The 13,394-nt window shown below is 35.8% G+C and overlaps 1 protein-coding gene across 2 annotated transcripts in view; it reads right to left on the reverse strand.

Annotated features, from left to right (window-relative positions):
* Positions 1 to 13,394, reverse strand: part of ADNP (activity dependent neuroprotector homeobox) — a 29,665-nt gene that overhangs the window by 14,869 nt on the left and 1,402 nt on the right. The window contains exon 2 of one of the 2 annotated variants that reach the window (XM_063107996.1): positions 12,501 to 12,675. The exons of the other annotated variant lie outside the window; for it this stretch is intronic. The gene's annotated coding sequence lies outside the window, so the exon portion shown is untranslated. The remainder of the gene's footprint in view (positions 1 to 12,500; positions 12,676 to 13,394) is intronic. 2 annotated transcript variants of the gene reach the window in all.

Here is a 13,394-nt window from a genome sequence, read left to right on the forward strand (position 1 = left end):
CTGGGGTTTACAAGTCAGATTTTTGAAGTTTCTTTAAACCAGTGATTTAACTAAAAAATGTTAAGTTATGCTGGAAATTTTCTAACAGGGACAAGCATGAACAGAACCAAAGCATCAGTTATTTCACTGCTACCTAGCACGGTATTTTTCTTTTTAAAGAACAGATCTTGTTTTTTCTCTGTGGAAACATTTAGGACCCATTAAGATAAAAACAATTTAGGTAGAAAGAAAATGTCATTTCCATATTTATTTATGCGTTTTCTTTCTTTCCTACCTTCCCCATAGCAACATATTTAATAACTGTCTATATTACTCATTGAGTCAAACTGTGGTCATAAGTAATAAACCCTTATCTTTCCAGACTATTCTAGGATCTGCAGCTGAAGTGGTGAACACAGAGGCCTACTTGCTGTAAGGGTGTCACTAAGTCCTACATTTTAAATAAGTTGTGAAAAGATTAATATATTTGCGTTTTTTAAAACGAACCTTATAAAGGCTTGTTAGAACCTTCCAATGAGTGAGTACATTGAGAGCCTACATTCAGTCTGAAAGCAATCACCCCAATTTTTTTTTTTTTAAATTTTTTTTAACATACAATCCTGAACAGAAGCAGCTAATCTTTCATTCTCATATAAGCTTGGGCAAAAGACCTTCCAGATGCCAGAAACTCCTCCTAGAAAGACAGTAGTAATGTCTCCTCCTCAATCCCAGATACCACAGACCAGGTTAATTCTCTGACTATCCAGGGGTAGGAATGCTCTACTAGATTAGCAGGTAAGAGGGTACTTCAAAAAGTTTGTGGAAAATAGAATTAAAATACAAATCTTTCCATTAAATTTTTGAAGTACCCTTGTAAAACTGGGTAGCAGGGCAGAAGTAAGAAAATAAAGTGTAGTCTCCTCTTTCCTTGAGCAAATGTCTTGAGGCCAGAAAAAGGGGTAGGGCGGGGGGAAGGTTTAGAAAGCCAAGAGGATTAGAAAGAGAAACTACTTTGCAAATGATACACTTGTACTAAAAGCTAAATTTGAATCATTAACATCAATTACATTGTTTAGGATAATCACGTTAGAACACTCTTAATAAAGACAAGAAGCAGGCAGGAAATGTAACCAATTTGTTTTCTTCTATTCTTAATTATTAACTGAATTGGACTTTCGTTATTCTCCCAGTTTGATTTAAAAAAAAGTACCTAAATAATTTAATAAAGCATCAAATACAAAATTCCCTCCACAAAAGTTAATTTTCTTCAAGTTTTTAACCACATCAATTATCAAATTCCTTACAATTAAGTTTTCATAACTATTTCTTCGAAGGGAGACTAAATTTATGTAATGCAAAATTATATATTTATCTGAATACAGCATCCTGTACAAAAACATTTAGTCAAAGGAATATTTTCTGCCACTTTCCATAAGCAATGTGTCCTAATCTTCTACAAACAACCCTGCTCTTAGAAACTATTTTTCTGCCTGATCACCTTGGGTGAGAAGGAACACAAAATCTCACCAGGCAGCTCATTACACATCAGACAGCTCTGTTCACAAGTTTACGATATTTTGTAACCTGCCCATATCTCTCAATTCAGCTATAGAAGTCTAATTCTCTAGTCACTGACAGCCTTTCAAAAATTTAAGACACTTGCCCTTTCCCTCCCAAGTCTTCCCCCTCCTCCCAGTTAACCATGCACAGTTCTTTTTACCATTTCTTCAGTGATCTCATAGGCCATTCTCCAATGGATGGCCTCCAGTTTGTCAATCTCCCCGGTGCCCAGAATAAACTGTTATTCCAGATATGACACACTCAGAAGATGGTCAAATGAAACACTACTCTAATTCTGGAGATTATTTTTTAAATTAATGTTCCTAAGAATTGCATTAGTGTTGCTGGCAGCCTTGCTGCCTTTTTCACCATTACCTGGGTCAGAAAAAAAGATAGTTTGTACTGACTCTAAGTAACAGTCACCAGTCTTTCAGTGTCTTCTCAATTGTTGGGGCACATATTCTATTTCCAAAATGAAAACGAATAAATGCCCAGCACTGGCCTCAGGAAAGACATATTCATCTTCCAAATCACAATATTAACTGATATCTGTTATAAAAAGTAGCACTTTGAATCACTGAAAGAATCTAGAGGTTGCCTAATCTAAAGTCTTCTCATTTTACAGATTAGCAACCAAGGTGAAGCAACTGCTTGTCTGTGAGGGAGCTGAGTCTCAATGCCACATTCAGATTTAGGATGCAGTGCTCCTCCCATTACCCATGCAGACGAAGCTCTGAGCTCTGACATTCATTAAAAACAAACAGCAGCATGTTATATACATACATCTGAAAGTGCAAGAACTTCAATACCCAATGCTGAAATGACCTAGAAAACTTAAAAAGCTCAGCCAAACGAGTTCAAGTGTTTGAGATACATTTCAGGTCAGACAGATGACCCCATCACATCCAAGGAAGAAATGAAACAATAACTCAGTTCTGAGGACACTTGCCTTAAAGTGCTTACCATTGCTGTGGACACCAACAATCACTAGATAGTCACATCTGAAGGATCTCTTTCTATCTCAGTCATAATGACTTAATCATAAACCACAATCTTGGTATCCTTAAATAACACAACAGCTTTTCAAAAATCAGATGCATCCCATGTCTCTCCTTTATCATCTTCCCATTGTTTATACTTTAGGTATGTTCTTCTGAAAGTTGCTTGGGAAAGTAGAGGCTCTGATGATCTTTTTCCTTTTTTTTGAGGGAGGGATAGGTAGAGGCTAGTCTGCTCTCAACTACCTCTAGGCTCCTTTTCTCAAATAAAGTTCCTTTTGTTTCAAAAGCAATCTGGAAATGAAAACCTATGTCCACACAAAAACTTGTATATAAGTGTTCCCAGCAGCATTATCCCTAATACCCCAAAAAGCAGAAACAAATCAAATCTCTGTCAACTGATGAATAAATAAATAAAGTGTAGTGTATCCATATAACGGGATATGATTCAGCCATGAAAAGGAATCAAGTACTGATACATGCTCCAACATGGATGAACCTTGAGAACACAGTGCTAAGTGAACGAAGCCAGTCACAAAAGGCCACATACTGTATGATTCCTTCTGTACGAAATGTCCAGAAAAGGCAAATCTACAGAAACAGAAAGGAGATTAAAGCCTTCATCTCCTAGGACTTTAATTGCAGCCTAGGGCTGAGGGAGTTGGGGAGGAAATGGGAGACTGCTAATGGGTACTAGGTTTCTCTCTGGGGTGATGCAAATGCTGTAAAATTGATTGTGGTGATAGTTGCACAACTCTGTGAATTTTCTAAAAACCACTGAATTGTACACTTTAAATGGGTGAATTGTATGGAATATGAATTTTATTTCAATAAAGCTGTTACCAAAAAAAAAAAAAGTAATTAGGCCTAGTGAAAGATTACAAAGTATAGATAAGGCAAAGAACATAACATATAATTTTACTCAAAGATAAGACAACAATGATTAACATTAGGTATATATTTACCCTTTTAAATTTTTATGCACACATAATTTGTTCTTCCTTTTAAAAAGAAATGAAATCTGTTATATAGTTCAGTGTTTACTCATGCAAAAAGACCAATGTAGCTTAAAAATTTTGTACATTAATTTTTATTTTAAGAACTGTGCTTTCCAGTAAGGTAGATACTAGCCATAAATGGCTAGTGAAGCCCTTGAAGTGTGTCTAGTCTGAACTGAGACATACTTTTAACTATAAAATATACTCTGGATTTCCAAGACTTAGTATTAAAAAAAAGGAATGCAAAATATCTCATAAATACTTTTAAAAAAATATTGACCATGCTGAAATAACAATACTTTGGACAAAATGGATTAAATAAAAAATATTATTAAAAATGTGTCTACTGGAAACATGGATAAACCTTGGAGACATTATGCTAAATGGAATAAGCCAGTCACAAAGGTATAAACACCGTATGATTCCACTCATCTGAAGTACTGAGTAGTCAAATTCACAGAGACAGAAAGTAGAATGGTGGCTGCCAGGGGCTGGGGGAAGGGAGGAATGGGGAGTTGTCATTTAATGGGTACAGAGTTTCAGTTTTGCAAGATAAAAAGTTCTTGAGATGGATGGTGGTGATGGGCACACAACACGATTGTACTTAATGCCACAGGAATGTTACACTTAAAAGTGACTAAAATGGTAAAGTCTATGTCTATTTTACAACAATTAAAAGTCAATAAATAAATAAATAAATAAATATTTCCAGTAGCCACATTTTAAAAGATGAAGGCAACAGAGTGACTCTGGAAGCAGATAAGGTTTGCTTGTAATTTTAACAGCAGAGTAGTCTGGGTTCAAAATAAAGGGCATTTATCATTAATGGATTTCTTTCCCAAAACTATGAATATTAAATGTTTGTTAAGATTCCCCGGAACAAGACAGATAGATCCTTTAGAGTTAAGTCCTGGATGTAATACAGAAAGAACTTTGAAGACCTTCAAAAATTTCCACATCATTTTGGACCCTATTAAATGAGTGATCCTACAGTATCTTATTAACAGAACCTAGGTGGCCCCCAAACTTTTAAATACTTTGAAAAAAAAAAAAAAAATATATATATATATATATATATATATATGTTAGAATTCACCTTCTTGGCAAATCTGCTCCACCCCAAGAGGCTAGGAACAGCATAATGTATCACTTTTGGCAAGAAAGACTGTAATTCACTCTGCCTTCTCTAATAGATTTAATACAGCAGGGGTTATTTCCACACAAAATTCAACTCCCCCCCCCCAAAAAAAACTGAGCATGAGGAAGTACAGAAAAGATCTCCCAACATTTCCCATATGTCAAATTTTCAAGTCACCTTAAATTTCAGTCAGTTACAAGGGTAGAAGTGCAGAAGGGGAGCAGTCCTAGGAAAAATAAAACGGGAAATAAAACCTTTTTTGAAAGATAACTGAACAATGAAGAATTTCATTTTAGCACTTTAAGCAAGTTTTGCTTTCTTTCATGTTGGTGTAGCTCATTAATAACAAACAAACAATCTAATGGTAAATAAGCAGCCTAGTTCGTCACATGATCAATCACCAAGTTTATAACCACACCGTGACTTAAAAGTTTTTATTTTAAATGCTCATGAGGGGTGATCTGAGATTTAGAAAAATATGACCTGAAATTTTAACTGATGCAGTTGTTAAAGAGGTATTTATGTCTGTATATTAAAACCACTACTTAGTTTTCAGCAGATTAATTTCGCTGATCTCAACTGATTGGAGTAAACAGAACCCTTAAAATAAGCAGGAGCTGGCCAGTTAGCTCAGTTGGTTAGACCACAGTGTTGTTATAACACCAAGCTTAAGGGTTGGGATCCCTGGACCAGCCAGCTGCCTAAATAAATAAATAAATAAATAAAACGCAGGAGGACAAATGCCATCTCACTATTCAAGACAAAAAAGGACCATTAAAAGGACCTTGCCTGTTTTTTTTACCTTGCTGTATCTCTGGCATTCACATCAGTGGCTGGCACAAAGCAGGCACTCAATAAATGCAGACTGAATGAATGAGTCCCTGCCTACAAAAAGCTTACAGATATGACACCCCATAAATACCCACAGTATAAGAGGCAATATGTCGATGTGTCATAAACTAAATGCTAGGAGGCTTTGTAAGAGGGCCAAGTTCATTCTTAGCAGAGAATGTGGAAGTAGCTGCTGAGCTGGGGCCACTAAGACAGAAAATTTACATTTACTGCAGAAAACTGGCAGTTTCAGAGGTGGGAAAGCAAGGAGTTTTCACTATTGCACCGAATCAGAATGGCTATGTCAAGCTTCTGAGTAATAACAAATGACAAGGCTGGAAAGGCAGGTTAAAGATAGGATGAAGAGCCTTGAATGTGAAGTTAAGAGTCTGCTGCTAACAGTGGGAACTGAGTTCAGTGGGAACTGAGTTCAGTAGGAACTGAGGAGATGATGCAAGTACTGATGTAGAGAAGTGATGATTCTAATACGTCACTTTAAGAGGACTATCTGGTTGTGTTCAGCAGATCCCATTAAGAAAGTTCTGGAGGGATTGGATTAAGTGGAAGAGTGGATACCAGACCTAGCCAACCCTCAGAATCACCTGAGGGAGTTTACACCCATTCCAGACCTAATCAATCTGAAAAGTATGAGGTAATAAAATACTGATGTGATAGCAAAAGGAAGGGAAAAGATTCAAGGATGAAGCTTTCAGCCTACGTTAAAATTTGTTTTTAATAATAAGATTGTTTTCCTAGACAAAAATTTATCCGATCTATCAGCCACATGTAAAATTTTTTTTACCTTGTAACATTAAACTTCCATAGCAAGAGACAGGGTGGCAAAGCACAGTAAAGTTTTTCTTTGCTAGAAAAGAAAGATGGTAAGATGAAGTGATTAAGAATCCACCCCAGAGCTGGACAGATCTGTGTTTACATCCTTGTTCTGCCACTCACTAGCTCTGAGACCCTAAAAATGTTACTAAACCTCTAGGGGTCTGTTTCCTAATGGTATAACCACAAGGACACTATCCTGTTGTTCAAATGTCAGAAGATTAAAAGAAATGATGCAAGTTAATGCTGAAAGGAATTAACATCATTACCTTAAACCAGATACTGTAATGATCACTGAAAATTCTGAGTTCACACCAGGGTATATAACCTTTTAAAAAACTTGGACCATTATTATGGCTGAGAATCAGATGTGGTTGCCATAATAACAATCTGTTCCTGTACACACTACAATGTGCATTCTTACTCACACATACGCACATAATGGTATTTTTATGCAATACTTTAAATACATCTATGTGAGCCATTCAAGTTAGAGTTAGCATATTCTTAACTTTATTAGCTAAGTGGCACTTAAAACATTTACGCAGTAGAACATCTAAAATGATCTTAAATAAACTTAGGTGACTTATAGTTATGCAGAAACATAAAGGTGTGATCTAAATTTTGCATATTTGTTTTTTAAATAATATGTAGGTCAACTGTCTTTTAAAAAGACTTTCAGACTAAAAGACTAGTCTAGTGCTTACAACTAGAAATTGCTATTATGTTGTTGTTTCTTACTACTTTATAGTGTATTTAGACTTCAGACAAGTACTCTAGTTGTGACCACTATAATTTCTAGCACACCAGTGGAACCAGTCATTTTCAGGCTATATTCCTGAGACGGTATATGTGTATACAGATGGAGGGTAAGACAAAGCACGAGGAACAAGGTGAAAGCTGAGCAACCAGAAGTCTGGCCCCCTAACCATTAACAAATTTAAAAGTTTGTATAATAAACTATATTGGGGGGGTGGGGGGGATGTCTCATTGCTTAAAAAGGAAAAAAATATTTAGGACACCTTATAACATATCAATCTAGATTTAGGGAGTTTGCGATGGGGAGCACTTCCTAATTTACTTCATTTTAAACAGTTATTACAGGAAGGCAGGGACACATTATCAAAAGGGATTTTAGCACTCTGCTACCCGCATAAGAACTCCATAGGCTTGGAACCACTTGCTGTCAGTAGAAGTGGACAACCTGACTAAAGAGAAATGTGAAAAAGGGAAATAATTCACAAGTGGACCTAAGAGGACAGGAAGATATGTACACTTATAATTATTCCAGAAGCATGCCATGTCTCTGCATTTAAATGCCATAAGAAAAATAAGTTACTGTAATCCCCTAATAGTAAATTTTTCATGCTCTATCAAAACTACTGAGAAATAATTTTCCTACAGTAATGGGAAATGTATTTTTCTCATCATTCTTGAATAACAGAATGATTTATTTAAGCCATGTTCTCAAGTTTATCTAAGCCATCTCCCAGGGTCAAGGCTTAGCCAACTGTAGCAGGTTTTGACAACTGATGGTTCAATCTTTACACTTTTTCCAGAGTTTTAATTTTCTTGTTGCTGTTTTTAAGTATAACTGATCCTGAACTACGATTCTGAGCACTTCCTGCTTAATTAAGACACTCCCAGTCTCAGTTCACCTATTTCACAAGAGCAAGTTTTCTAACTGTTGGCTTAACTCTACAGTTTCAACTTAAAATTTTAATAAATTCTGCCATATTTACACTAGAGAAGTTTCTTCGGATATGCCAGGTTTCAAGAGACCACTCACAATGTCCTCAATTAAGTCACCAACTCCCAACCAGAAAAGAAGAGCTTTACAGATTTTCAAGGAAAGCACAGGGCTCCGTAAGATCTTAAGTGGAGCACAGAAGGTTCAGAAAAAGAAAGGGCAAAAGCCAGCAATTATCTGTCTAAGCAAAATTAACTGCTCAGAGGAGAAATGGAAAAAGACTGCCCTATACTAAAACATTCGGAAAAGCAATGGAACTGTAAACAGTTTCTTTTTAGACTGCATACATGTAACTTCAGACCAGACATACGCTACTTCAACTAGTTGCCACCTGCACAATTTATACCCATACTCTCCTGCTGGGGGTGTGGCCAGCTCCTCTAACTGTACAACCCGTTTGGGATCATTGGGTGTAAGCTGAAATACAAGCACAAACATCACTACGAAATTATAAAGTATTCATTTGAGCCCTCATTAACCAAATAGCTCACAGGAGCACTATAACGGCCAATGTTCCAAGCACAGGCTTGGGAACCAGTCCAGACATATTCTGTGGCTTACTTCATCATCGTATGTGGTAGTACCTTGATTTTTCTACCTGTGAAATAAGGACAATCCTGAGAGAATTAAGAATGGTTTATGAAGTGCTTGGAAAATAAAATAGGCAAGCCATCAACATTATTTTATAATACTATAAAGGCCAGCAAGGGGCCTTTACGCTTACAGCTCATCCTTATTAAAGGTATCAGCCAAGTCACATGAGAAGTGACATAAAAACAACCCATAGCTGAGTGTCTCAATTACAAATCTATATCATTATTTGAGAAGGTATTAGGATGTGTAGAGATTTATTTGAAATTCTAAGGGCTGGTCAAATAATGCATGAGTCTCTTTTAGATCATGTGCATGTTTTCAAGTTAAATCTTTAATCGTAAAGTATGGCGCATGGTCAGAGCAATCTTCCCTTTGTAGACTCTATCCAAGGACATCTATGGTCTCCTTACTTTGTCTTGGAACTTAGGTAGGGATTGATAATACCAAAGAAGCTTGTGAGTGCATTTCAAAGAATTCCTAAATGCAGGACAGTGAATTCATACATGAAGATGAGAGAACTCAGACCTGAAATAGTAATAAGAATTTTGAATTTTCTGATTAGAATAAAACTGTGCAGCACCAGTCAAAACTGTCACTTTACATAGCTGGCTCACATTTTATCTGTGATTTCCTGTATGTATACACGCATATATCCTCCACATAATCAAGCTGATATATATATCCCCATTTGAGAAGCATGATCATACGTGAGAAGAACCTTTCCCTTCCAGTGAAGCACAATATGGATTCTCACCTAAGCTGAACCCTAGAGAGGCAGATAGCAAAGATAGGTCATGACAAAATACCGGTGTAAGGAGTACTGAGACACTGAGAGACTGAGAGAACAAACCACCCTCCCTTCACTTTCTAATTAACAGTACCAGTCAAACAAAAAACAACAAAAAACCATGAAATCACAATGGCCAAACATGCTGGGCAAAACCATGGATGGCTTAGTTTATAAAGTATCTCAATGGGCCGGCCCGTAGCTCACTCGGGAGAGTGTGGTGCTGATAACACCAAGGCCACGGGTTCGGATCCTATATAGGGATGGCTGGTGCGCTCACGGGTGAGCGTGGTGCTGACAACGCCAAGTTAAGGGTTAAGATCCCCTTACCAGTCATCTCCAAATAAATAAATAAATAAATAAATAAATAAATAAATAAATAAATAAATAAAGTATCTCAATGATCAAGCTGGAAAATGCTAATGTATAAATAGGAAACAGCTTTTATATTAAAAAAAAAAAAAGTGAGTTATTTACTATGAGACTTTGGTTTATACCAGTTTCAAACACCAAGTATCCAAAATAACATAAAAGGTATAACTGGCAGTGATGTACATCAGCAAATACAATATTTGCTCCAGAGTTAATACTACAAGCTCTTACAAAACTAGGAGAGGAAAAACATTAAGTTTATGTGATGCTAATAATACATCGAGCTGTGACTCTAACTATAATTAAATTATTTACAGAGGGGAGCAATGTTTTCTCTTAATGTACATGCCTCTTGGGCACATAAATTAAAGTTAACTCCCACTGAAAGCATTTTACTTTCTGTAAGACATAACAGACTTTACGACACTTTTTTAAAGTAAACGTCTTTTAAGTCCAGGTTGAACAAGTAGCTTATCGCACAACAGTCATGTGCACCTACCTCAGTGTAATCACAAATTAGCTTCTAATCTTGCAAAATAAAAATTTCAAATTTTTTTCTTCTTTCATATTTTGAAAATGTTTATTTCACTAGGATTTAAACAGGTTATTTTATAAAAAAAATCTATAAAGTTTAATTCTGGTATGTTTTTTCCAACACTTAAACATACTGCCTCCAAACTATATCTCTAATACTTGGTTTTTTATTTGTATTTGATAATATGACAATAATTTCCAACCCTAAAATACTCAACTGTATTTTATGTGTATAAGTACATACAGACACACAGGCCCCAATTAATGGAATCACCTGCCAAAGTCTATTACAACTTATGCAACTTTGTTACTTTTATAATTCTCAAAAGAAAAAAACATGTTTAAATTCTTGTTTTCTTTTTCTTCTTTATCTTGCCAAGTATTGATCCCTACATTCCCCTTTATGACAAACAAAACACTATATCTTTATGAAACTGCAATTTTCATAAACTTGTAGAGTGTGTGTACGTCATCTTCAAACATATTGCTGAATATTTTAATTTTCAAAATACTATTTTTAATAGGTATTTTCAAAATTTTTACATAGTTACAAAGAAAGCCATGATTTTGCATACAGTGTACTCTATTTACCTATGCTTTTAGTAATCAAATATAAATAATAAATGTATGTGTGTATGCTATAAGGAAAATCAAAAACCATTTTCACTGGTTGGTTAATTGCAAGTGGTGGTGAAACAATCTGTTCAACATGGTGAAGTTTTATTTTAATATGAATAGTATTAGAACTTTTCCTGCACTCTGGTTTAAGAAGAAAAAGAGAAATTTAAGCAAAGCGAATTCACAGTGAGTATGTTTAAAATCAATGACTTCCAGGATTGGCTGGGCCAGGGATCATTTGAGATTGACCAATCTACTATATTTTCTATACAGGAACTATAAGAACCAAAATCAAATATTCATTTAGTTTCAATATACAGCAGTAATAAAAATTTTCAACAATGATCAAGATAATGAAGGAATTTCTACTTAAAATTCAACTGAACAGAATACCCATTCCTCACACTCTAATTTAGTTATTTGAGGCTTTTTACTGTACATTGAGAAATCCTTACAGTTTACCTACTGTAAAATTCCAGCCTTCAAGCTCAATTGTTTCACTTTTTTCTTTCTTTCTTTTTTTTTTTTTTTTGAGGGTCAAAACCAGGAAACCTTTGAAACTGCAGAATACATGCTTTCTAAGAGCTCACAGCAAGTTTTCCTGTAACGGGAAAATGGCTATTACCACTAAGGACATCTTAACACTGTATCTTATTTATAACATGCTATATCTTATTTATAATCAAACAAAAGCATCTTCACAAACTTAACCTCAAACATATCCTCAAATAAGCTGTCTTCAAATTACTCATTATTAGAACTTCTGTAACCATATATAAAATACTAAGTACAGGTTAAAATTATATCTGTTTAACAAACACTAAAGAGTATTTTAAAATTATAAATAATACCAATTAGATTAAATATCTGATTCTTTTAATTACTAAAAAACTGTAACAGCAAGGTAGTCTCCAGCATAATACCGGAACAAAGCTGCCTCCTTTTCACTCACCAAAATGTTACTTAGTAGCAATCATCCAATGAAAAATTCTCCTTTAAGCACCAAATGGTTAACTATGTATCAAAGAACACACCCATTCTGTTCCCCATAAATTTATCTGGTGTATCTATATAAGATACTAGTAACAAAGTCTTAAAAGTACCCATAGTATCAACAGGCACTGTCAATATTTCACAGCAAGAAGAAATTCATCCAAAGGCATGTTCTCATTAGATCTTTAAAGCTTTTAGAAGCATACCTTTTAGAATCTCTTGAGATTGGGTCATCGAAATAACAGCAATTGAGTACTTAACACACTTCGTACACAAGAGTGCAGAATGCAAATGATTACAGTATTAGCAACCTTAATTTCTCTTAAACAAGCCATAAGTCACTTCTTATGTTCGTAAGTGTTTAGAATCCACTACTGCAACCAGCTCTAACCATTTCCTTGAGGAATGTGGCTAGGCTGAAACTTTGGAAGTGTTGGCTTTGGTGGTGACCAAGGAGGAAGTAGTCTCTGGATTCCCTGTTGCCGCAGTTCCCACCCTCCAAAATGAATATACCCACCGGTGTGAATTGACAATGTGGTCCAAAGAGCAAGGCAGGAAACGGTGTCCAGATCCTCAAAATGGTAGTACAGGGCATAACCACTAGGCCACCTATCAGTTCAGTACAAAAAGTACAACCCTGTGCATCATGGTGCAAAAGCTGGGGCCTAGGTTTCGCATTGTGCATCTCACACCTATGGAAATAACAAGAGGAGTAAAATCTATAGAAGTCAACACACCCTAAGGAGGTGGGTGCTCACAGAAGACTGGTGTCAACATTTTTGCAAAGATGGTTGGCTACTGAGATAATGAATGGCAATTACAAGTCCAAAGTTGGAAGGAAACAAAATTTTACATTCAACTCTGTTGAGTTTGACAATGAAGAACTCAACATAGGCTTGATGTTTACCAACAAGGCTTTGCAAATCATGACACCCATCTACATGCTTACGAAAATTACTAACCCACAAAAATCTAGCATCCCTCAAGAATGATTTTTAACTCTTCAAGACTTGGAAAGATTTGGGCTATAAAGATGGGAGTTAATCGGCAATGCCCCAAACCGGTTAACTCTCAGGTTTTAAACCTTCCCCTTTACCACCTGCCTTTGGAAAGATTTTGAATTTGTCATTAAATGCTGAAGGTGGAAGAATTCCAGAGAAAGGGAATCTGTGAACCAAGGATGTGCCAAGGTGACTCGTCAAGAACAAATGTGGAATGTCTGAGGGTCAACAGTTCTGAAAAAGCAAAAAGACAAAAGTTCTAAAATGCAGGGTATATTCTTTAAAAGAAATAAAATCACTGCTCTTGACTCACTTAATCCTTCGCCATGTTGCTGTCAGCTCACCAACTAAGAGTGCGAGTGTGTCTTGCTGGGACCATTTCCCCATGGTCTGTAGAAGGCGCTGTGAAG

This window comes from Cynocephalus volans, chromosome 1, assembly GCF_027409185.1.
Source record: "Cynocephalus volans isolate mCynVol1 chromosome 1, mCynVol1.pri, whole genome shotgun sequence".
In the NCBI taxonomy this organism is placed as follows: Eukaryota; Metazoa; Chordata; class Mammalia; order Dermoptera; family Cynocephalidae; genus Cynocephalus; species Cynocephalus volans.